Below are 25,703 nucleotides of genomic sequence, written 5' to 3'. Positions count from 1 at the left end.
GGTGGCAAGTCCTGGAGAATTATTATTATGCTGAGACCTTGCTGTTTACATTATTATTGTCCTTGTTGCTTCTAAAAAGATGGTCTGCCTGACTAAAAATCTCAGAATGTCAACCAAGACATTTCTGTATTAATGAAATACGCCAACTCCTTCCTAGTTACCTGTGCACCTTCAATGTTGATGTACATAGGAATGTTTCAACCCACTTGTTACCTATGTTTTAAACGGCTGATGTAGATGCATTGTTAGGCCATTTTTAAAGTTGCTGACAATAAATCCAGGGTCGCCTGTGTTCCCCATTTTGCTTTGCCATGGTTTGCTTTCCACGTGTCGATAGTTTCAATGCAGTTTTGATATTTCCACTTTTATTTCACTATAGTCTTTATCCCGCTTCAAACCCAGTGACGCGTATAAGCAAAGGCACCTCACTCCATATGAGGTACATTTGGAGTTCTAAATGTTAAAATGAGATTCTCACCCCCGTAAACGGTTCAAATATGCTTGTTGTAAATTGCATAGATCAATCAAAAAATTTGAAGAAGCAGGTTGTTCTGGTATCTGGTCTCCATGTTCAGCATTGACTCCTTATATATTCTTTCCTTAGTGGAGAGTGTTTCTTGGTTCCTTCTCTGGGTTGATGGCATTTCCCAAATATCTCATAAGAAGGGTGAGGTTCAAAATTGAGAATTCAAAAGCAATAGTTCAATCCTAGGTGATTGAAGGACCGGGCCCAGGATGCAGGCAGTCATCCCTGATGTAGTCCATTATAGGAACCTGGGCCATATTTCTTGATGAATACCTTGCATACATCTCTGAAATTGCAACCTGGAAGTTCATAACATAGATCATTTTCTAATGGCCACAGACAGGCCTTGCAAATTCCTTAAAACCCCACTGGACCTGCAGGGCTAGTTCCTTAGTTTACATAATCAAACTAAAAGAAATGCACTGGCCCCATGGTGACATATAAGTATAATAGTTAGTTTATAATGCGCTTAATACCAGAGACCAGTTTTTAAGCACGAGACAGGGATTCAAACCTGTGTTGCTATGCGTTGTCTTGCTTCCTAGACAAAGACGATGCCCCTGAGCTATCCCCACGGCCTTAACAACATAATTAGCCGTGCTTTCTGTAAAATGGTGCATGTCACCATAAGCACACTTCATATTTCGTGCCAAACCGCCACTGAAAGACCAACCATGCACAGTGAACTTTTATTTGCCATTTACTGCAAACAACATTTGTTTGCAATAAATGTCAAATAACCGTTTCAAGCATGCTCAAACTCGCCACCAGGATCGACTACCCTGCAAATGGGCGTGGGCTAGTAGATTTTGAGATCCCTGACAGACCTCTCAAAAGAAAGGTTCTGTTGCATAAAGCATTGGAATACTTGCAATACAATGCAAACACATACATTGGACACCTTTGCTATGGCAGAAGGTTAGATTTTCTGGGAATAATGCACGTCAGCTTTATCATTCCGGCGTGGATGTGTTGCCCTCTTTGTTCATGATATCGTGCATATCCAGCAGTTTTTCGTCCGATGATACGAGTCAAGAATTGAGCATAAGGGGGTGGATCCTTATAAAACATTTAGCCCGTCCCCTCGGGTCAGGCACTACATTTAGTCATTGCTCGCTCATTAAAGGGCAGCTGCTTCAGATATGCCTGAGCAAACAGAGAGGCTGCCAGGATGCTCTGGTTTCTGTGCACGTTCGACGGAGCAGTTCAACTTGTAGGAGCAATGGAAGAAAGTGGGTCAACATGGGGGTTGGAGGCGAAACATTCACCTTTAAACACAGCTAAGTCGGTGAAGTCCAAGCCAGACCTTGTCATATTTCAATACAGCTGCTTTCATTCCTGCACAATGTTAATCGATTGCTAAAGGCCGTTTAATCTAGAATGGAAAAAGAGTACACCATAATGTGACAATGTGTTACTAGTGATATTTAACCAAAGTATTCTCAAACTTTGGTCTGATTAAAGTATTTCCTCATTTTTACTTGACATGGATAATTAATGTTCCTTGACATAGCAAAGAGGTGAAAAAGGTCACAATCATTTCATGTTATGTATGGTGGTGTATTTTGGAATTTAAATCCATTTTGATACTGTCTCTGTTGTCCATCACTTGAAACTATGGTATAGACGTTTGGTCCAATCAAAAGCCAGGACAGCATTAGTAAACAGTTTGCAAGACAAACACAATAAAATAGATATTTCAGCTTACAGAAAAGGGAATGTAACAAAGAGGCATTACTCACCTTTCAAATACCCTATATGTGGTTGGATTTCTTGCTTAAACTTTTATTTCAGGAATGCAATACCATGCCAAGCTGTTTTATGTTCTGTTTAGTTTTGTTATATATTATGCTATGTGATGTAATGTGCTGTTTGTGACAGGATGCCATATGGTGAGGGAGGGATAGCCTGGGTTAATTGGATTTTTATAAAATAAAAGAATGCTGGTAATTGTAAGTTTGGAAGGTAGATCTGCTAGATGCTCCATGCCATAGTTATAGTGTAATGAGGGCGCGTGATGTACTAGTTAATCACCTGCGCTGGGTCTGTGTTAGTGGGATAGGATTTGAGTTGCATGCCTGCTGCATGTGCCTTGGTAGGGGACCACACCCGAAGGACCCTAAAATGGTAAACTGGGTAAAGAAAAGCCAGAGGCAACTCTGCGCAAGTGGCGAACTTGGTAGATTGTGACAGCGATTTATTGGCTAGTTGATGCCGGAGCATTCCACAATGTAAATGTTGGTCTAGGATCCTGTAGAGCATATCTTCTTCAAGCCGGAAGGTTCACCGCGTATTCGCCCAACACGGCCAGGCGCCTAATGTAAGGCTTCTACATTGCGCAGATAATGTAAGAACTGACATGCTGCACTGTCCTGAACCATAGCACATGCTAGACAAATTGCATTAAACTGCCCAAGACAGCAAGCCTGTTTAAAGATGCATGTGTCACCTATAACCTGCCACAAAAACGGACCAGTCGTGGTCCGCCATCCAACCGTTTTACTGGCCCTCCAATACAAGGACCACACAGGCCATTAAATATGCCTTGACAAAGACCCTCCCTTTAGTTTAAACATGTGTTGGCTGTTTTTTCCTAAATGCTTCCAAGTTGTTCCAATAGTTGCAAACAGCACCACTAAAGATGTGCAGGCTTATTTAGCATATTTGTAGAACAAAATTGAAATTGTGGAATTCTCCAGCATCAACTGACCAATAAATCACTGTCACAATCTACCAGGTTTGCTACATGCGCAGAGTTGCCTCCATTCTTTCTTTTCTTTACCCATAATTATAGTGTATTCAAGTGCCTTTGCTGTACCTGTCACCTGACACCTACAGCACCAGCTCTGCTCTGTCACAGGGCAGTTTCAACAGTCACGTATGCATTCCTGACAGCTTCTGGAACAGAAAAGGATTGCCGGTAGAGGTGAACTTGTACCTGCCTGCACTTCTGGTACACTTAAAATAATTGTGAAACCCTGTCAACCTTTTAGGACATTAAAATGAAAATATAAATCATGCCTGGTTGTAGCATGGTGGCTGTTCGGATCACACAACTAAACAGTCACAGCAATTTGATATGATTCAAGTGTCAGCTCTGTGAGCTTGGCCTATCTTTGGCAGAGCAATGTGCATTAGGCATCTGGCCTGGATGCCTCCATAATAACCATGTGAAAAAATGGCCAGGATGCTGCCTCTTTGATCCCTCAGATGAAGGACAAAACGTTCTGCCCAGGACACAGGAACCATCCCTCGGAGAAGTTGGTGCTTCAAAGGCAGCAATGTCATAACAAAGCAACGCTCACATCTGGGTATTGACCACTTTTAAAATCTAAAGACATGGCAAAGGGCTACATTTAGAGAAGCATGAGGAGAGGAGGAGGCTGAGAGAGCATATCAACATATTGGTTTCTGCTGGGGCCCTCTACAACTTCATGTTCCCCCATTTGCTGCAATTTACGGCACTAAGGGCCTGATGTCAGAAGGCAAATGTCACTTGGAACAACATCCTGGATTGGACTTCTTATTGCAGGCTTGCTCTGGGCCAATCCTCTCTGGCATTGTGCCTTTATAGAGAGGATGCACCATCTCTTTCTTAGATTCATCTTTGGACTCTCAAGAAAAAAAGAAGAGAATACCAGACAACCTTTGAGCGTACAATCTACTCCAAAGTCCTCTGCCAGGGACGGGAAGGCAGAAGGCATCCAAGGCAGAGGAGAGCACTGTCCATTAACCATCCCCAGGAAACATTGGGGATGAACTTCTGTGGACTCTTGAATGTCTGCTCTGCAACCCAGACCTTGTACGCTCGAGGTGAAGGATCGAAGGTACATGCCAGCGAACTTCCAGGAGTTAAAGCACAGAAATGAAGGGCATAACTTTTCCTGGAGACCCGGGATTTGGCCTCCAAGCAAACCAGATGTCTAGAAGCAGCTGGAGTCCTGCTTTGTCACCTTGAGGCATTTCCAAGATGGCTTTCCTGTGCTTGATGCCCTTTGAACCACCACAAAACCCTCAGTGCTGCTTTTGGCATTCTACCCGAGTTTAAGTTGCTCGATGCACTTCAAGCCATCCAGAAGCCAGCTTGATGCATTGAAACGAGCGAACTCCATTCGCCTGATCGCCGGCTTATCATGGTGGGAGCAACTGACTCGAGCGCCGACTTGGCTGCTGGAAGATGTTGACTTGCCCATCCTGAATGCTGAATCGAACAAGCAGATTGATTGTCTTGCTGCTGATTCAACTGCCGCCCCAAACAATTGCATATCATTGTCTCACTCATCTTGATTGCCGATTCCACCCAACGGGTCCCTGAACCTTTAAAGCAACCCAAAACCTTACGCCAGTGGGTTGCAAATCGATCCAAATGTTTCCAAATCAGCTTGATAGCAGCAAAAGTGTCTAGAAGAGAAGATTTAAAGGTACAGTGAAGTGGCCCTGTACTCCCAGTCCAGTTTTAGAGTCCATAGTGACTTTTATGGCCCCTTTCAAAACTAGCCAAAACGTATCATTTTACTATTGAGATTGTTGCAAAGTCCTTGACCGAGCTTAACTGCTTATCAAGCCACAGTGCTTTCACACCAGAGTCCTGTATTTTGTGTTTTTCTTTTACAGGAGTAGGTTTTTAGTATTTTTAACTCGTTTGTTGACATTGATTGTTTTATTAAAATTGCATGCACTGACCACTGGCTAAGGGTGCTGGTAGTTGGAGGGTCCCAGGTACGCTGCCTGTGCACTGTGCTCTGATCTGGTCAAACGCCTCTACAAAATCTGATGGGGCGCCCACAGTGGCGACTACACAGTTGGGGCAGTTGCGAGTAGGTGTGTCTGTGGCTCCAATGTCCGTGATCATAGTGTGTTGCATGTGGCCTCCAGTGCTCTGCGACTCCAGCGCTTGACCGCGGGCCGGATTCATGGAAGTGTTTTATAATGGCACAATCCCATAGGAAAACATTCCATGAATCAGGTGGCTGTTGCCCCCACCTCGATCGTCGCTGGGGAGCTGCATGTAGGATAATAACATAATAACAGCCTCATTACAGCTTCAAAGGCAATTTTAAGTGCTATGGTCATGCCGGAATGACATCTGAAGGAACGTAAGAACACAGACGATAAAAGCAATTACGTTAACAAGGTAGGGGAGGAGTGCAGATAGCGGTGCAGGGAAGGAATGTTGATGCGGACTATCAGTTACAGCCAGTGTGCTGCAATTTGGTGAGGTGGCTGTTTGCTAAACACTGCACCAGCCAAGTTTGGATTGTTTAAACCTCCTGGGCTGGGTGTCAGAATATAGGTGCCCTGTAAGCTGTTGTGGCGTGCCCAGAGTGGATAAAGTAGCATGTTATTACAGTGATTGGAGGGAGCAATGTGTCTGGGGATCCCACCCTGCTTGGTTGCATGTCTTTTTAACTAACTTATATGATTTATCACGCACAAAAATAATAACTTTGGTTGATCTGGGCAAAGACCGTGCTCGGGAGGGCAGTCCGACTCTTTAGCCAGCGGGCATGCCCAGCATGGGAACAAGATGGATTACAGATCATTTCTAATTTTTTGGAAGTGTGTGATAGGTGGATGCTCATGATCTGATGGTTGGCAATATTATAGTGAGTTTTAAATGCCATTTATAGTTGGTTTCATGTGGGAATTTTACTAAATAGAATTGTGCTCCCAGGAGGAATTATCAGTATATTATTGTCTGTCTTGCATTTTTTGACAGCACTCCGATCAGGCAGTAGAGATGGCAGGAAACATGACAAAAAGAAAAGCCTCCCAATAGCCCCCCAATACAAAAAAGGATGGAAAGATCTGCTCAATTCACGCAACAAATTGACCATGCCAATATCATGATAAATGAAATAGCTAGCCTCCAATATGATATTGACACAAAGGCAAGCACTTGTAATTCCATACCTCAGGAAGCTAAGAAGAGCACCCTGTGAAAATCTAATTGTTTAGCAAACCCCTCTAAAGTCTAGCTAGCAGTCAAGATGAATGAATTACAGTAAACCAGGGAAGAGTCGCCCCGCTGGAGGATGAGGTAAAAGCACGGGCATTAAGAAAACCGTGCACTACTGATGGGAAAGTCACTCTTCCCATTCTTATTAATGATGGGAAAATACTTGCTGGTTATGAGATACCGAAAACCCCAACTCAAAGTGGGGAAAGAGTTACAGGGTTCCTGGTGAAGTAGTTCATTTGGATAAAAACAGAGAGGGAAGTGAAGAGCTAAGAGCAGGTACTACAGCAAACATTTCAAGGACAGAGGGTCCATCGCTCCCTTCTTATCCCCCAAAGATGACTATTTCTGATAGGGTTGATCCCCTACTAACTAAAGAAATACCAGTAAGGGTTGGCAAAAGAGAAGTAAAAGCCAGTGATCTAGGGGAAATAGAGTCACCGATGGAGGGGTCTGGCCATCCACGCCGTACACCATTTTAGGGGTTGTAAGGAACTGTAACCCATCATAGAACATTTAAAAATGGATCGCATGGTTCTACGCAAAGAGTTTGATGATCTTATGGCTCATGTTGGGGAGATAAGAAATTCTATGTCTGGGGGTTGCGCCAGAGGGGAATGTAATAATGTTACCCAGCCTAAAACCAAAATAAATAATAGCGGTCCTTTGTCTATAGTAGATAGTGTTACAATGAATGATGTTAGTAAAGTTATACATGCGTTTGCTGCTAGGAACCCCTTGGGTCAGGACATGTGGATTGCAAGGTGCTGCATGCAAAAGTCCTGAAGGTCACAATGGGTCAGTTATGCCCAAAAATTGCTCCAATGAACGATGGGCATTGTGTGCATCTAGTGAATGTCCCCAAAGTTAGTAGAAAGAACAACGAAACACTGGATGCATTGGAAAATAAAATCACACATTGGATTAAAGTAAAAAAAAAAGGGGTTCCTGCTCAATTATCAGGAGTCCAGGAATTATAAAACAGTAGAAATAAAAGAGTAGATGGATTATTAAATATTGAGCAGAGGTCCCTTTACCCACAAGGCCTTGAAATATCAGTTAGTTTTAACCCCACACCATGTAAGGAAAGACTTGAGACAATTAACGCAAGCACAATTGGGAATATGAGCAATATAGCTTGTGCAGGTGGTAGAGAGTCACTAGAACTATGTGTAATTAGAGACAAAGAACCTAGCAGTAGCCACTCTGGCTTGAGAAGTTGTGTGATCCCTAGGGACCTGGCTAGCTCAAATGAGAATAAGTTGGGGAGCTGTGAATGCAGCATCATATGTACCTGTAGCAGAATCCCCAAAGCAGATTAAGGCCATGGGACTAACTACTCCAGATAGACAAAGGCCTGTGGGGAATGTAGGCAGACATGGTCCGCACAATGACTTGGGCAGGGGTACCCATGCAGTAGTCACTGAAGAGTTCATGGAGTCAGAGGTTGTCTTATCTCCTGGAGTACAGCAGGATTTAAAAGGCATTTAAGAGAGGGAGATTGAGTGATATACCTCATGCACACAGCACACAGCAGCAACACACTACTTAAATTACTATGGTTGACCATCCTACCAACCTGTACCTCAATGAGCCGTCCCTCTGGCTCAAACACACTGCCATGAAACCCACACCTAACCAACCCTGCATTGGCCCCATGAGGAACCTCAGACTTGGTTCCAGACTCTCCCACTTCTCCCACCGTACAACCCCTACTAGCTGGCCAATCAAACCATCGCGCCTTGAAACAACACCCACTGCGCCTTGACACACACCTATACCTATTTTGGACATCACCCCAGATTCAAGTACCCAACACCATAGCCATTTTACTCTCCTTAAGGCTGCCCTGATCAACACTAGGTCACTCACGGCACACGCACTAGACATGGCTGACCTCATCACAACTCCCATTCTGGACCTCACAGCTGTCAGTGAACCCTGGCTCCACGCTGCCTCAGGACCTCTCCTATCCCTAGCTATCCCTGACGGCTGCACCATTATTAGAAGTGACCGTAACACCGATAAATCTATAGGAGGTGGCGTAGCCATTATACACAGAACCGCGCTCAATCTCCGCCTCGCCACTCCCTGCCAAATTACCTCAGCCGAACTACTCACAGACAAGCTAGCTATCACCCCCAACCAGACTTTGACACTCCACATCATCTATAGACCTCCCTGTCCTCTATCTAAGTTCGCTGAGGATTTATCCCACATCCTCGCCAACAACACTAAGACCAAGTCCCAAATCATTGTACTAGGGGACTTCAACCTAGGCTACCAAGACCCCAATGATGCCTCTGCCCACAATATCAATAACCTGCTACTCAACGCTGGTTTCACACAACAGATCACTTCGCCAACTCACCCTAAGGGTAGGATTCTTGACTGGATAGCTGACCTAAACTGCAACACTATCATCGAATCCAACCAACCATGTGCCTGGACAGACCACCACCTAATTACATTCAGCATCCCAACTAGAATCATCCACACCAGCACAGATATTGCACCCGCCACCACCACAAGAAATAAGCGCAACATAACCTGTGCTAAATTACTCCCACTTATCCTCCCCGATCTTAATGATCTCTCATCCTCTTGCTCTGATCCTACAGTCTTGGTAGACACGTACAATCAGTCAATGCTGAAAGCCCTTGATATTATTGCACCCGCCAAACTCTGAAAACCCAAACCCCAGGCCCACCTCAACTCGTGGTTCATGCCACAGCTGAGAACCCTACGTAAGGAAAAAAGGACCCTTGAAGTACGCTGGAAAAGTAATCCAACTGAAGCTAATAAAGCTTGCACTGCCTTAGCTACTCTAAATTACAAAGAAGCCATACTCCAGGCTAAAAAAGAGACATACAACAAACGTATTGAGACAGCCCAATCTAACACTAAGGAGCTATTCAGAATCGTAAAGGAACTGGAATCCCCTGCCACTCCACCAGACTCCTGTCCTAAAGACAGCACTTGGTGTGCGAACATTCAAAAGGCCCTCCTTGGGAAAATCCCCACCCTCCAAAATAAAATTAATGATAAAAAAAATCAGTCTGCGGGACAGCCTGCACCACAAAACACCCCTGGTTAACATTAACACCAACCTGAATCCGTGAAACCATTCAGCTTCGCACCCCTCTCCATCATCGAAGTTGAACACATTATCAATGATCTTAAACCTTCCAATTGTCAGGGTGACTCATGCCCTGCCTCCATTATCAAAGAGGCCTCGCATAACCTAGCGCCCTTTATCACCACACTCATAAACTACTCATTCAGCCCAGGAATTGTCCCGGACAACCTCAAGGATGCCTGGGTTATCCCTCTCCTCGAGAAACCCACTTTGGATGCTAATATACCCACCAATTACAGACCAATTACCACAGTCCCTTTCCTCTTAACAAATAAACTTCTGGGACTGAGGCAATCTGGTTTCCGTCCGCGATACAGAACTGAAACCGCTCTATTAGACCTCAAACCCAGATTGAAGACCTAAAAGACAGGGGTAAATCGGCCCTTCACTCATCTTAGATCTCTCCACGGCTTTCGATTTAGTAAATCGCCAAATCCTATGCCGCCACCTCAAAACCACAGCCCACTTCTCGGACAAAGCCACAGCCTGGATCACTTCCTTCCTTGCTAATAGGTCCATGAGGGTCTTCTCCCCTACCACCACTGCTGATCCCTCACCAGTCACTTGTGGAGTCCCTCAAGGATCATGCGTGTCCCCGACACTCTACAATGTGTTTACTAAACCCCTTTTCGACATTTTGGATTATCTGAGTGTCACTTATACTAACTACACTGATGACACCCAGATACTTATCCCTATCACAGGCGACCACAAAGCCGATTCGCTAGCCATTAACGCCATTTACCAAGTCATCCAGGCCTGGATGGCCCAGCACGAACTGTGCTTGAATGATGAAAAGACTGAGCTTCTCATCCTTGGCTCTCACCAAAGACTCAGTGAACTAGACGCATCGTTTAAATCTTTCACCATTGATGGTAACACCATTAAAGTGGCTAAAAACACCAAAACGCTTGGAATCTACATCGACTCCACTCTCTCACTAGCTAGTCAAACCAATGCAGTATCATCGGCTGCCTCCTACACATGCAAGCTTATCACAGCTTGCCGTCATTTCCTATCTCCAGCCAACTGCACTACACTAGCCAGGACCCTGGTCCTATCCAAAATTGATTATTGTAATGCCCTCTACCTGGGCACCAACCAATGTAACATTAAAAAGTTACAAACCATTCAAAACAATGCTATTAGGGCGGCTCTTAACTTATCCAGGAAACTCCATATTTCTGACACCAGACGCAGTCTTCACTGGCTTTCAGTCTCCCAAAGAATCTCTCTTAAAGCACTTGCACTCACTCACAAAAGCCTCGCCAACCAAGCCCCCAGCTACCTAGCCAGTAGATTCACACCACACACATCTGCGAGATCACTAAGAAGTACTCAAACCAACTGCCTTGCTATTCCGCGCTTCAACCTCCAGAGATCTGGTGGTCGTAGCTTCCCGGTCGGTCCTAGCCACGAAACTATGGAACTCACTACCTAATCCTCTCAGAGCTGAATGTACCTTCCCACCTTCAAGCGCAAAGTCAAAACCTGGCTGTCTGCCCAAGACCTGCCTTCACCGTGTGCCCATGAGCTACAACTTTACTGTTAACAGCCCTCTGTTATATCCATTACTGTAATCTGTACATATACTGTATTATAACTTGTATATTTTTGTATAATGTGTATTTTCTCTCCTGATGCAATGCCTATATATTGTATTTCTCCTGTATAATTTGTATAATTTGTATATTTCGTATATTCTCTCCTAAAGCAATGACTGTATATACTTCACTGTTCTGTTTTTATGCTTGTAACTAAGTGACGCGCCCGGATGCCCTGGGGCCTGGTGCGCTATATAAATAAAATAAATACTAAATACTAAATACCTAGAGGAAACATGGGCAACAAGTGCCATGCTATGCCACGTGTTAGTTCCCTGCCGTGCAAAGCAAACAGGGGTGGCCAAGCAGTGGTATTTTGATATGGATCAAGTCAACCACTGGTATTCTGGCAACCCAAATAGATAATGACAGTAATGATCTACTAGAGATACACCTTAAAACAGAGGATGCCTCTGAGGTATTCTTAATAAACCTATATAATAGACAATCTACCGATGAGGGGACAGGGCTGTTTGTCCTCTTCACAGAAAGTGTAGACCTCTGGACGGAGAGACATTTGTACAATCCATGGACAATCATAGTGGTTGATTTTAATTTTCAATTTGATCCGTTAGTAATGATGACGGTTATGTGTGAGGAGATGGATTAAATAGGGGGCATGGAAGAGTTAAGAGTATCAAAACCAAGAAGGGACTATCCAAGTGCGGCTGAGATGGTCAGCATAGGGATAGCATTAAACCTTAGGGCATGCAAGGCAGGGTACCAGTAGATATTCCTGCAAAAAATACTTCTGTGAGTAGATTAAGTTCAACTTTGATAGATTATATGTTGGTCGTTCTAGAATCCTCGACATTGGTCAAGAGATTTGAGATAATGAATACAATGTAAAGGGACCATTGTCAACTTTTTTTGACAGTCGAGAATACATTCATAGGGTTACCTTGAGTGAAGGTTGGGGGGTTTAATGGGGATCTTATTGTGGCAGTGCATGCCAGTCAGGTTGTGAAGTGGAAAAAATGTAATAAAGAGGAAACTTTACCAGTGTAGTATGGTAGTATCTTACCAGCGTTGGAAAATGATTTCCACATTGATGATAGTGACAGCGATGGTATAACTGCATCACACGTTGACATAAGGAATGAATTTAGGTCGTTTTTTACAACTAGTACAATAAAAAATAATCCTTGATATGACAAGGATTGTAGGAATGCCAAAGGTGAAGTAATATTTTGTGCCAAAAAGGTATGTATGGGGGGTATTAAGGCCCTTTGTGAGGGAAGAGGGAAGAGGGTGCTACAAGAAATTGATGAAAGGTAAGAAAAAGGAATTTGTAGAAAAAACATTGGACTCCCTATTGAGGGCCATCAACAATAAAGATTCAAAGAATGTTTGGAAATGAATAGGAACTGGAACAATGGAGAATCAGTTACCAATTCAAGGTAATATCCCAGAGGCAGTTTGGCACGTGCATTTTAAAAACACTTATAGTGAAACCAGGGATTTTACTCAACAATGCTTTGCAGGAACAATGTGTAATGAAAATGGGCAAGCTCCATTAATACACACCACAGAGGACGTTCAGGCCACACTCTTAAGCCAACAGGCTGATAAAGCTCCATGGCTCGACAAAGTACCAGGGTATCTGTACAAATCAGAACCTATGATCTGGGTCCTATTTGACGAAGCTATTTAACGCAGCATTAACATCTTATTCAGTTCCGCCCCCATTGAACAAAAGCAGAAATCGTTCTGATATACAAGAAGGGAGACACGGAAGATCCTTGTAACTGTCCTATTTCTTTGCTGGACACTCAGGGCAGGTTATTCGCCAGAGCAGTATTGACCCACCTGGAGGCTTGGATGAAGGAAAATAATAAAATACATCATCTCCAAGCTGGGTGGCAAGTTTGCACAAACACGATTGATCAACGTTTGCAACTGAAACTGCGCTGTGATAAATATGTGGTTCTGAGGAATGCTGTTTTTATTGATCTAAAAACAGCTTTAGAGAGGTTTCACGAGTTGGGCTGTGGAGTGTTCTGGCCAATCTGGAAATTCCACTGGCACTGTTGAGGGCAATTCAAAGTCTGTACACAGGTAATGAAGTGATGATTAAGTGGAGTGTAGATGTTAGTATTTCTGAAAGGGTGGATATTCAAATGGGGGTTTGCCAGGGCTGTGTTCTTGCACCAGAACTGTTCTGTCTATTTATTATTGATGGTGTAATGGTGTAGTTACAAAATTCGCGATATTGTTTTAATAGCGATATTGCAAACCGGTGTGCCGGTATTGGCGGGTGAAAAATTGCCCATTCTTATGTTAGTGGACAATGCAGCCCTCATTTCAATGACGCCACGTGGATTAAAATCCCAACTCATCGCTTTTGAAGACTTCTGCACACATAATGGATTAACGATTAATGCTCAGAAAAAAAGTTTTGTCTTTGAAGGAAAGCAGGAATAAAAAGAAATGTAAGATTGAGTTAAAACTGAATTAAGAGATAATCGTTTAGGTGAAGGAATATGATTATTTAGGATTGGGTGTTAGTGATAATTGTAGGTCAGCACAAATAGCAAAAGCTGAAGTAACTCTAGCTAGGTACAGTGGAGCAATTGCCAGATTTACATGAGAACATGGAGAAGGGGCAATGAGGGTCTCACTAGAAGCCTATAGTGTACGAGCCAGGCACGCAGAATGGTACGGGACTGAATTGTGTGTGGGGGGCTCTAATTGTAGTCTCCTTATCATAATTGAGAATACATTTATTAAGAACATTCTAGTCCTACCTACAAATGCCTCCAACGTGCCTGTTTTCCTGGAGACAAATGTGCAGAGAATAGATACACTATGCAAGTCTAAACCGATGTATTACTGGACTAGGATTTGGACCGTGCCTGGTTAATTAGATATAGAGACGCAATGGAAGATGTATTATATCAGAGGGGAGGCCCTTCGCTACCTTGGTTCATGCATGTTAAGAAAGTGTTAACTAGTCCTGGGCACAGTGAATGCTGGAGAACACCGGATTGCATGGACTGTAGTGCAAAGCTCACCATTACCTCGCTAACATGGTGGGAGAAATATTGGATCAAGTTGGTGGCTGACAGGCTGTAATTGTAATTGGTTATTTATAATGCACTTAATACCCAGAGGTTTCTAAGCGCGGACCTGGGGATTGAGTCTGTGTTGCTCCGCATTGTCTCGCTTCCAAGGCGAGTGTGTTGCTCATGAGTTATCCTCCCCAGACAATTGGGAAATCAAACAAGATGCGGGCGACAAGGAGTACCTAGATATAGCTTGCTCCGAGTTCATGAGAACATTGTCAATAAAACTACGAATGGGCATATTATCGGTAGCAGTTTTAAACCATAAATGGAATGATGAAATGAAAGATACATACTCATACCGTGTGGACAGGACTGAGAATGTCGTCCATTTTATGCTTATCTGTTGTTGATACCTTGATCCATGGAAGAGATATTTAAAACCCCTTTTTTCTGATAAGATCAATTAGATCCACCACACAGGTTAGTGCACTATGTTGTGAATCTAAGGGCGAGCTGGCAGTGCACTCGGTGGCAAATTATGCTATTAGAGCATGGAGGAGAAGACTGCTTGTATTACTAGCACGTAGGCTAATATTCAATATCTTTCTCATATTTTCTTGTGGCAGGGCTAGAGTGCAATGTATTTCTTTTTTTAAGCATTAGCACTTTGATATTATGATCTTTAGCGGCAATTGACACAAAATGTTGCACAATTTATTTTGAATAATAACTAATATTTGTATGGTTTTTACGATGTGATTTAAGCGCAATGCATTGTGATAATTTTGTATGCACTGGCACTTTAATATTGTGGTTTTACTTTTCTTTCATCAGCCATTGGCAACTAAAGTTACAGCATGACTTTATTCATTTTGAAAGGATGAATTTTTTGAATTAACTTAAGTCTTTGCAGCTTGTCCCAGGTGTATCTCTGTACCTTACTGTTATGAATGATATGCTGATATTGATTGTATCTATCAATGAGATTTTATAAAATAAAATAAAATATCTTGTGGAAACTCACTGTATAGAGACCTTTTCTTATTGCCATCCTTTTTATTACTGTGTTCAATGTTTTATTCTTGCATGTATGATGCTGAAATAAAACTATTTTGATTTGAATTGTAAAATTGCTTTATTTTTTATAGAACCCTGATTTGAAATTCCTTTATTTTGGAACCATTGTACTAACACTGTTTGGGCTAGTACTGTCATCAGTTCACAGCCCTCCTGACTATATAGACTGCCCTTGGCCCACATTATCAAAATAGGTGAGGAAGATATATGTTTCAGTCTTTACCGGTTTCACCTTTATAATTGGGATCACTGCTGGTTTAGTAGCATTGTGTGCTGAGTATGTAGTATAGCCACTACTTATCCCTGTCTTCAGGCAGAGCAGTAGTCATTTAATCACACTATTATTCTATATTATGTATTAGTAGCCGGCGAGAGTCAAACAGAATGTAAGAAACATTCTGATTGGCACTCGCCGGGTCATTACCCGGCCGGGAACCCCTAGGCCGGGATTCCACACCCTTGTTCCCGGCGGGGGCGTGGCAGCACCTCAGCCAATGAGGAGGCTCAAAGCGGGGCTTAACCCGCTCCGAGCCTCGACACGGCTGAGAGGCGCCATCGTCCCCCGCCGGGGAGTCATTTATTTTTTATTTTTTTGGACCGTATGAAAGATTTTGCCAATATAGTCAGGATTAGAACTGGTTATCGGCCAGATCGTCATCAATATACTGTACTGCAATGCGGTCTTATGTGGTACATTTCTGACATTCTTGGTGCGGTGCTTGCTGTGAATGGCGCTCTGAGAAAAGGTGGAGGAAGACAAGGAGTTTGATTGTTCCTGATATAGGGGGCGAGGCAGATACTAGACCGGCTGTGTTAATGGAGACAGGCCAGAAGCGCATGAACCCTAAATTTTGCTCTAGTTCTATGGATTGTGGGGGGACACCTGGGTATGTTTTTATCCTTTTTGGAGAGTCACAATCTCATCAACTACAACACAGTGAGTCTGGGTTAGCTGCTGATGTGGAGGTGAGTGGAGTGACAGAGCTACAGAAGGTCCCGGGAGGATAGCTCAGAGGCATGGTGCTTGCCTTGGAACCAAGATGACACGGAGCGATACAGGTTTGATCCCTGGGTCCGTGCTTAGAAACCTCTGGGTATTAAGCGTGTTATAAATAACCTATCATATCATACAGAAGTGAGATCTGTCGTAGCTCTAGTAACGTTGATGCAGTAATTGAAAGGCATGCGGTCGCTATGTGGGGAGGTGTATGTGTATGTAGAGTCAGGTGAGAAGAAGAGGAGGGTGGTACATGTAGAAGGGAGAATACATTCATTGGGCGCTATATTTTAGGGAGACAGTAGGGCACCCCCCAGGGCCCTGATCCCGGTGGTCTGTTACATGCTGGCAGCACTATTGTTCCAGTTCCGTTTACACCATGTGATGCTCTACCAAAAGTCCTCTGCTGACAAGCTTGAGTGGGTTTGTGTTCGGGCAGAGGATTCAGGAGTTTGGTTGAGCAGAAGGAGGAGGAGGAGCCTGTGCTGCAAGTGTGGTTGAACCCGAGCTCCTTCACTACGGCAGCGTTGCTGGATCTAAGTGCTCTCAATGGTTGGCAGGGGATCCATTTCATTGTTAGAATGTTTGACCAATGATTGTGTTATACGTAGAACAGATATCTGTCAGCCACAAGCACTTACCTCACTGCAGTGATGAAGAAGTGCACCATGTAATAATCCATTATTCCTTTGGGATTATAGAGGCGTAGAGATAGACATTTTAAAAAGTGGGTAACTGTATTTCTTGTCCTGCTGTATGCAACTGTCTCCATATTGCTCTTATCAGCTCACATCAAGGTCACGTGTTTGGCTACATTTTCTTTTAATCCAAGAAAGATGAGATTTGAAGAACGTGTCCTCGGGGAAATTCTCTCCTACGTTCACATCCTGTCAGTTTCAGTGCATGAATCAGCTGATCATGGAACACGCTGACCTTCTCGTTGCTGATGTTTTTTTTTTTATATATATACATATATATATACAGCGACTAGAAACGTGTTTAACTATTTCATTGAAAGATATATGTGAAAGCCTTGTCAGACCTGTTCCGACCTACTTAGTGACCACATTTGCAAACCTTATTTGACCAAGCGTGTGCGTGGAAAGACTTTTAACGTTGAAGTGGTATTGCCTGCAATAATTCAAGTAATGTTTTACTAATCGCCTTGCTTTTAAGCCAGCAGTGGCGGCATACAAGGGACTACGAAATACGCGTCTCTCATGGGAAATGCAGTGCTAGATCAGTTTTCCTTTATATGGCAAGCTTGCCAGAAATAATGGGAAAGATGCCAGATCCATGGCACAAAGCTGGCCTAACGTGCGTAAGCAATCTCAGTGGTTGCAAGTTTCCATTATGAAACATGGGTGGGGCGAAGCCAGCAGGAAAACATACACCACCCAGGAGGTGAGCTGCGATTTGCGCCACCTACACCAAAGTATGGACTTTGGCAAGAGGGATGAAGGGTCCCGCTGGGTGGTGTCTTTATGCCCTGTACCTCATCATACCATTTGTGGGGGCTAGGGATTGCCCTCAGATGTGTGTGCTACCAGAAAATGCACCCACCCACATGGGTACCCACATGCTTTGCTCAAAGATTCGAGGCTGGGCGCTGCATTCACAACATGAAAGAGGTAAGATTGTCTTTTCAGCTAATAAAGCAAACTATCCAGTGCAAACACTCTTTCAAAGACTTCTTCATGCGTACACTATATACCACCAACCACAATGCAAAAATCAATACCCTCTTAAACTATCCAGCCACACCCAGTAAATCAATATTGACAACCGTGACCCACTAAAACTGTGATCAAGCATAACCACCCCTTTTGCCCACAAGAGAAAATATGCCCTGATAACCACAATAAACTGAAAGCCACCAACTCCTCTCACTGCTACCGATTACATGATTACAGCCAAAGCCAAATATTAGAATACAGCCATAGCAGATCCCTCTAAAAAGGAGCAAGGCCCTCTTCAGAGCTGCCACACACTGTCAGAACCCACAGGAATGTCAGCATCTCAATCGACATGATTGGACTCCACATTGGCAACCCCAAGCATGCCAACCTCGCCAGGCACATCCCACCAGAGCACACATGTGAAGATGGAGCACCCTTAAAATGCTGCCTCTTGCAGATCTGACCAACATTCATATGATGTAAAGGCACCTCCATATAAGGATGACAAACACCCGTGGCATCTTCCCTGATGCACTCAAGGCAGGACAGATTCCCCACATTATACATTATGATGACCTTGGTAAACACCAACCTATCACTTTACATGTGACTATAGTTGGACCCTCTGGGGAGAATGTTACCTTCCCCCACAAAGGAACAGAGGCAGGCAGTCCCCCATGGCAACAGTCCTACCATCACTGGCGAGGAAAGCCTTGCTTCATAAGAATACACATGATCCCTTCACAGCTGAGCTGGGCTCACAGGGCAGACACATATCTGATTAATGGTGAGAAATGCCATAACCTAGGTCTGGCTTATATTTAAAGATGTATTTGCCACCAGGAGGGTAGACTCATGGTTATAGGGTGTTGGGTACAGAGGTGAAGGTCCGAATTGCAGCGCCTGCACTGTAGAGACTTGGCTGCCACTGCAGCTGTCAAATGGACCGGTGTGACCTCTGAACCTGGTTTGTGGCCCCGGTAGAGCAGGCTGTGCAGATCAGGATACTGATGCAGCAGAGCCCATTGGCACACTACGCTTTGGCATGGAGCCTATGAAAGGGGGATCTGACCAGCACATCACCCTCTCAGAGAAGGAATCACCAGCATAATTGTATTATTAATGAAAATCATAGAAGTAGGGGCTTCTCTACCCTTGCCAGAAGGCTATTCCTCACAGTGTGTGTGTGTGAGAGAAACTCTGATGTCTAGGTGCGTCACAAATTTGACCTGCACATATTACGAAGCATTAGGCTGGTCGGATAGCACAGCGAGTAGAGCGCTTGCTTTTACATCTGTGCAAAGCCTCCTGACGCAGGTTCGAATCCCGGCAGGGCCAAACTCAGCCTTTCATCCTTCCGAGGTCGATAAATGAGCACCACACACGGTGATAGTAAACAGCGCTCAGATGCCGGAGGGTTCGTAGTGCTATATAAATGCTAAATTATTATTACAGTGAATGAAATTCACTATGTTAATGGGAAACATTTTCACTTACAGGTTAGTGGTATTTCATGATAGTGTCATTCTTTACATGATTGCTTTGTCAAGATACTTGTGGCATTGTGCAATGGCGCTAAGAGTGCCTTCATGGCCCACTCTCAAGTAAAACAGTATTTTGGTGGGCGCCATTAAGGATGAAAGGACATGTCTACCAGTTTTATGGGAAAACTACATAATAATGTTACTATTCAGTTGGTGTTTCCTTTTGCTTGCAATGATGCATGTTTGATTTCCTTGTGTGTGACAGTTTTGAGGTGTAGCATGAAATGACACTTTGATGTGACTTGATATCGACAGGGCGAAATTGTCTGTTTTCATCATGCGTTTCAAGGTTGTCTTTTGGCATGATAGCATGATACCAAACACATCTATGCATTATCTTGTAGGAGACCGTTTTTGCTAACAGATGTTTGTTTTTGCAAAACAGTTTTATTGTTTTTGTGCAGCTTCAAAGATGTTCTAGAGGGGCCAGTATCTCACTTATGTCAGAACATCTTTTAAAGTTTCTTCGAAGTGTATTGTACAGAACAGGTGTTGCAAATTATAATCATATCGTATATAAAACTCGAACTCTGAAAAATGTGAAGGTTAGGGTGGCTCTGACTATTCTTACACTACTATCCACCCACTCAGCCCTCTCCACTCAACTCACTCTAACCATCCTGTGCGACACAATAACCTCATTTACAGGAAGGAAGTGGCAGTGAGTAAACCGAACAAGAGAGCTCTGTGCACGGAGGTGGATTTCTAGAACATGCATGTAAACTATGGGTGTGCTACATTAGAACACAAATCAGGTAGACATTTTAAGGTGCAACCATCACAATGACAAGCCATGCTGATGCCAACAGCTCTGGTCTTTCAACTTTACAGTTTAAGTATTTCTTCCTCTGGAGCTTTAGACACATATCTCATCCTCTACATATTGAGCCAGACCTGTAGGCTTTGCCAATGCTTGTTTAAAAAGCACACATTGTAATAACATTACAGCCTGGATAGAGCTTGAACTAACAGTTTTGCAATTATGTTGGCAATTAGGCAAACCAGCCGATTGAGGCTACGAATCTTTTAAGTTAGATGCAATGCCTTTGTGTTGACGTTTGATTTAGCACTTGAGAACACCTGTATATTTGTAAATTGCCAGCACATGAATACAACATTACATGTTACGATCTCGTAATGAGTTTGTCGTCCCTTTTGAGGCTTCGCTGTGATGTTTTACAGTCAAATGAAGCACAGTAAATGGAATTTAAAAATTGAAAATAAACAATCTGCCTTCACAAATCTTCACATCTCTTGTTCAAGCATCTTCATATAATGATACAATACAACAGTTGTTAATGTTACCCAGGACAGCAGTACTTACTTTGGCAACCATTGCAGGATTAAAAGCCTAGCCAGGCGTGCCACCATGTGAATATGTATCCTGCAGGCCCACAGGCTGCAGCCACGAGCACACACTCTAAAGAGCTACCAAGGATAGCCTTTCTCAGCTGTGAAGTCAAAAGAATAATTCTTTGCTCTGCTGCCTGCCTCGCTTTTTTTATGGCAGAGGTAACCTTTATTCAGTGTAATTGCTCAGCTGAAATATTGTAATCAGAACAAATGGAAAGTGATTATTATCTAGAAGTTGAAACATTTCCTTTGTGCTCCTAATATTCTACTAACAATACAATTTCAGTGGAATCGTTGCCTCAATCATTTTGCTTTGTTGAGTCACTGGGTTATTTGCTTCTGTTGGAGCTGCTGCTTAATTATGCATTTCTTTTTCATCTGAAAGGTGCGCGTGAGAGGATGCGCCGTGAGCATGGTTTTATTTGTTCAATTGTTGTACTTACTTTAGATGAAGTTCTGTTGTCCAGATTATTCAACGTTTGCCACCACTTTGCTTGCTATGGTGCATCAATCGTCCAATCCCTGGTTTGAACCGATAAACGTCAGGTTTCAAAATGATTGCCTAATAAATTAAAATGGTTAAGCCCCACGTTCTGAGCCTCCTCAAAAGCGGGCGGACACCATTTTCCCTGCCGACGGGACAACACTTAGGTCCTTCCCCTTCCCTCAACTTCCCTCCCCAAATGTCCACTTCTCTCACGCACTTCCTCCACCCACAACACAGAGCCTCTTTGTCCCTCACAGGCGCCGGGGAACACAAAGTGTGCCCAGCACTTCCTCCCTGCTGTAATGGTCGCCATGGAAAGAGAGAATGGACCTTTCTTCCTTGTTCATGGAAAAAGCATGCCAGGGGCGAGATTATCAAAGATGTGCACACATCTTTGATAATCAATAATAATAAGTATTATTATTAATAGTTAATAATAATCATTAATAATGGAGCAAATTAATTGTGCACCAATTTGCTGCTTTGTTCATAGAGCATAGTGTAAAAAGGTTCAGCCCCAATCGGTATTATCTAACATGTTTTCACCTGGGGAAAATAGCAGCAGGCAGTTTTATTTATGACTTGAATTGCGGTAGATACCTTTTGTTGTATGTTATGCAGCAAACATAGTACAAAAAAGCCTGATTAATTTTCACTTGCGTGCAAACGTTTTTAGATAATATGGTTGTTACAAAATCTATTTATTCCATTTTGTATTATCAAAGCATTTGCTCACTTTGTAAGCACCAGTGCAAATCGTTGATATTCGAGCCCCAGAAAGCTAATAGCAATACACCCCTCAGTGCTGGGACTTTTTCTGGGTCTGGTGATACCCTGTGGCTAATGTTAAGGCCCCCACCGTTTGCTCAGGCCTGTAACTCTTCCCCTGGGCATTACCTGACCCAGTAATCTCCTCATCCATCGGCGTTTATTGCTTGAACGAACTACTATTTAAAATGTAAAATACAAACACATTGCTTATGCACGTATCCTCATCATTCAGGTGGCAGGATTCACCAGGTTTCAGAATGTGGACTTTCGATTGGAAATAGTAGCAACTTTTCAAAATCATAGATGAAAATATATTTATTTCAGATAATCTCCTAGCAGGCATTGGCTGATACGCTTGAGTGAATAGTTGAAAAGGTAATTGTTTCTGCTAATAAAGCAAAACATGTTAAAATTAGGCTCCCAGAACTAGCTACTGTTATGATCTGTGCAGCAGCGAGGGGAAGAAGAACGATACTTCCTTTGCTCTGTTCCAGACTGACCCAACATGGTGGGCCTCTGCCTGTGTACAACTTGCTGCCCGATTACACCACGCCTGTCACCACGTTACCGACATATAAGGTGGTATAGCATCTGAATGTTAAGTGGAAGGTAAAAGCAGAGGAGAGAGGGAGAGAGATAAACAGAGAGAGCGGAAGGAGAAAGAGGACTATTTAAAGAGAGGTTGTGATTGTTGCTAAACAGTAGTGTGGTGGCTGGTATTTTAGTTCTCCCTTTTTAGCCAACGGTTGCCCTCCATTGTTCCCATCTTTGCAGACCCAGCATGTTGAATGCAAATAAGACCTTGAGACCTATAGATATTTCTGTCTGTACATATGTGTGCGTGCGTGCGTGCGTGCATGTGTGTGTGTTTGTGTGTGTGTGTGGTGTGTGTGTGTGTGAAAAATCTCCAGAGGGTGAGAAATAGCGTTCAGTGGAGAAATTAATAACTGGAGAGATATTCTTGGACCAGTGATGTCATTTCTGAAGTGCAGGAGGGAGGGAGCTTTTACTCACATTTTGAACTTAATCAGTCACACTTTTACCCTGTCATTCTTCTTCATCATACTTTGCTGATGGTTGGGAGCTACTTTTGGAACTCTCAAATGTACTCTTATAGTGTTGTATGATTTATTTATGTTGTCTTATCTGGCTCTGATGTACGTTTTGAAATTCCCGAAACATGCTATTACAGTGTCAGGGGATAATTTATTTTCATATTCTCAAATGTCATCATATATGACATGATATAAGTCATTTATAACGCGCATGTGCACAAGTGTTTCTTGGCATTACAAGACAAGGAGGGGGAAACAGAAGGACAACGATCTTACGAGGCCTTTTGTCATTCAGATCGCTCAAGTGCAGAGGGGAGGGGAGAAGTGCCAAGGGAGTGTGATGGATGAGGAGAAGTGCAGGTGACTTAATAAGTGCTGCCATAGGGTGGCTCTTAAGTGCAAAGAGAAGAGACTGTAGGGTTACAGATACAGACCCTTAACCTCTAAGGGAGCCGGGAGACAGTGCAAGGGCAACTGGACATGCAGGGCCTGGGGCCGAGTTCAGTGGTGGCCAGGTGACGAGTGTGCAGAGCTATCAGGGAAATTAGCAGGGGAGAGGAAGAGAGAAAGTGGAAGCAAAAAGGAAGGTCTTGAGTTCCTTCTGGGAACAGAGGTGGTTCTGCTCAAGTTTGAGAGAGGCAGGGAGGCTGTTCCAGAGGGAAGTGCCAGCCCAGGAAAGAGATCTGCCCCCCATTCTCTGCTTTGAATAGCATCTGACCCTCAGAGAAATACAGGTGCATGAGCGGAGAGCTTAAGAAGGAAGATGTTTAGGAAGAGAAAGTTAGAAGTAGTGTGGTCCCAGTCCCCAGAAAGCCTTGTGGATAATGTAAAGGATCTTGAATTTGATCCTTGCATCCACAGAGAGACAGTGCAGAGATTTCAGACCTGGAGAGATACGATCCCTGGGCTTGAGGCCAAGGACAAGTCTTGCAGTCCCGTTCAAGATAAGTTGCAATGGTGGAAGAGTAGAGACAGACAGATTTAGATAGAGGCTGTTGCAATAGTCTAGAGGGCCAGGGCTCTATAGACAGTGAGCTTCTGGGGGAAAGTGAGAAAAGGCAAAATACCTCTGAGGAGGTGCAGCTGAAAGTGTGACTTCTTAGAGACATCGGAGATGTGAGGAGAGAATGAGAGGGTGGAAGCGAAGATGACAACAAGGTTCTTAGCCTCAAAGGAAGGAGCAGGAAGAGGGCTGACGAAGGGTAGCCAGAGAGAGAGGAAAGGAAGGAGCAGGTGTCCCGATGCGGAGGATCTCGATCTTACTGGGATTAAGACAGAGATCATTGGCAGCACACCATTCCTGAATTGCGGCCAGACAGTCTGATATAAGAGAAGGAGCAGAGGTGGCTGAGTGAAGCCTGAAGGAGAACTGGGTGTCATCTGCATAACACTGAAAGTTAGAACAGAATGTAGCGATGCAGTGGGCTAGAGGTGCCAGGTAGTGGTTGACTAGCCAGGCAGAAAGATTAGACCCTTGGGGAGTACCACAAGTAGAGAGAGAGAGAGAGAGAGAGAGAGAGAGAGAGAAAGAAGAGAGGAAAGACCCCAGTTGGATTTGGGAGGGTCGTTCAGTGAGAAAGGAGTTCAACCAGGACAGGGCCTGTCCAGTGATACCCAGGTTGTCACAGAGGCGATTGAGCAGGATGGAATGGTTAACAGTGTTAAAAGCAGAGGATAGATGGATGAGAATAAGGACAGAAGGAAGATTAGAGAGCAAGTCTTCACAGGTGTTCAGGAGAGCAGTTTCCATGCTTCTGGGAGCTCTGAAGCAAGATTGGTGGTCGTGGAGAAAACCAACATATTCAGTATGCAGATTAAGCTGGGAGATGGCCAGCGTTTCCAGGAGTCTGTCCAGGAAAGGAGTGATGAAGATAGGGCGATAGTTAGCCGGAGAGGAAGGATCGGCAGAGAGCTTTTTAAGAAAGGGGTGCACAAGGGAGTGCTTAAGGGGGGAGGGAAAGGTTTCAGTGGCAAAAGAGTGATTGCAGAAATCGACCAAGGCTGGAGCCAGCGTGTCAATGTGGTCCTTGATGGTTCTGGATCAGCAAGGGAGAACCTGATTTGTTGAGACTTTCATAGATCAGCCTTATCTAGAAACATTGTCAGGGGTGAAAAGGGGAAAGGAGGAGAAAGGAGGAGGGCAAGTGACCAAAGAGGGGCCAGGGGTGCTAGAGGAGGAGGAGGAGGAAGAGGAGGTAGAGGAAGAGAGAGTGGATAGGATGTCCTGAGTTTTAGTGTTGAAATGATTAGCCATGGCCATGCAGAGGGCCTGGGAGGGAACAGGAGAGGTAGAGATTGCAGAGGAATGGCCAGCTCCTTGCAGATTTTTAAAAGTTTTGCCTTGTTGTTAGTTGCTGCAGAGATGCGGGCTTGGATGGAGGCTCTCTTCTGAAAGAGGACAGAGGGCCTCATTACGACCCTGGTGCTAAGTGGTTAACGGCGCCGTAAAAGGCTGCTGCGCCGTTGACCACTTAGCGCCTTACTACGAGGTCCCTTTGCGGGAC

The 25,703-nt window shown here is 43.9% G+C and overlaps 1 protein-coding gene across 50 annotated transcripts in view; it reads left to right on the top strand.

The window, feature by feature from the left end:
* The window catches only part of TRDN (triadin), a 1,596,486-nt gene that overhangs the window by 1,533,601 nt on the left and 37,182 nt on the right, over nucleotides 1-25,703 (top strand). The gene's annotated exons all lie outside the window — the stretch shown is intronic.

This window comes from Ambystoma mexicanum, chromosome 4q (genome assembly GCF_040938575.1).
Source record: "Ambystoma mexicanum isolate Mex_15411 chromosome 4q, UKY_AmexF1_1, whole genome shotgun sequence".
In the NCBI taxonomy this organism is placed as follows: Eukaryota; Metazoa; Chordata; class Amphibia; order Caudata; family Ambystomatidae; genus Ambystoma; species Ambystoma mexicanum.
Note: the sequence above shows the minus strand (reverse complement) of the source record. Positions and strands in the feature narration are given on the sequence as shown.